Genomic DNA, 889 nt, shown 5'->3' with positions numbered 1-889 from the left:
ATTACATCCGCCCCTACCGTACCGGAGCGACACTAGGCCTGGGAGCCACGATACTAAGGCTCCAGAGGAGCGGTACTACCGTGACCCCCAACGGTACTACCGCAGGTGCTTGCGGTACTACCGCTCCATGGAGCAGTACTACCGCAAGTACAGCAGTAGCCGTCAGATTAAGCACAACTAGGATAACAGAGAGATGCTCCAAAGTGCAAGGGAAAGGAAGGACATGTGTATGTGCTGATTCCACCCGAACCTTTCCGACGCGGACCCCCTCTTAATAGTACGACTCTCCTACGACTCAAATCCACCAAAAAGAAACGTAGAACAACGCCGTCTTCAATAGTCTTCGAGGGGCACCGAATCGTCTCGTGCCTAGTGATGAAGCGTCTGAGAAACTCAAGGCACACGATTAGTCCGCAAAAGCATTGTCATCAATCACCAAAACACCTAAGGGATAAATATGCTCTTACAGTGAGCATATCCGGCTCGATGTGTATTGTGTCTTCGACTGGTACTTTCGCAACAAAGATGACAAGGGAAAGGGCGGGCATGGGTGAACTTCCTTCATGCTCTAGTGTTTGCTTCATGAGAGTGAATTGAATAGATTCAGTTCACATTATAAAAATAAAATTTCGCAGGTCCTTTCCGCTCTATCAGATAATGGGGGGTAAGGACCCGCTAAGCTCCTACTTTTTCATGTTACAATCTGGTCGTTGCTGACCCATACCACATAGTTCCAAGCTTCTAGCAACTATGATATCTGCAACAATATTGCCCATACGTAATCCTTTATATAGACATTGAGGCGGACGGACACTAAGATGGAATAAGCTAGCTAATATACCCAATGTACCCTAGCAATATGATGCCAAGCTATTCCCTCCCCCCCCCC

This window comes from Triticum dicoccoides, chromosome 1B (assembly GCF_002162155.2).
Source record: "Triticum dicoccoides isolate Atlit2015 ecotype Zavitan chromosome 1B, WEW_v2.0, whole genome shotgun sequence".
Taxonomy (NCBI): domain Eukaryota; kingdom Viridiplantae; phylum Streptophyta; class Magnoliopsida; order Poales; family Poaceae; genus Triticum; species Triticum dicoccoides.
Note: the sequence above shows the minus strand (reverse complement) of the source record.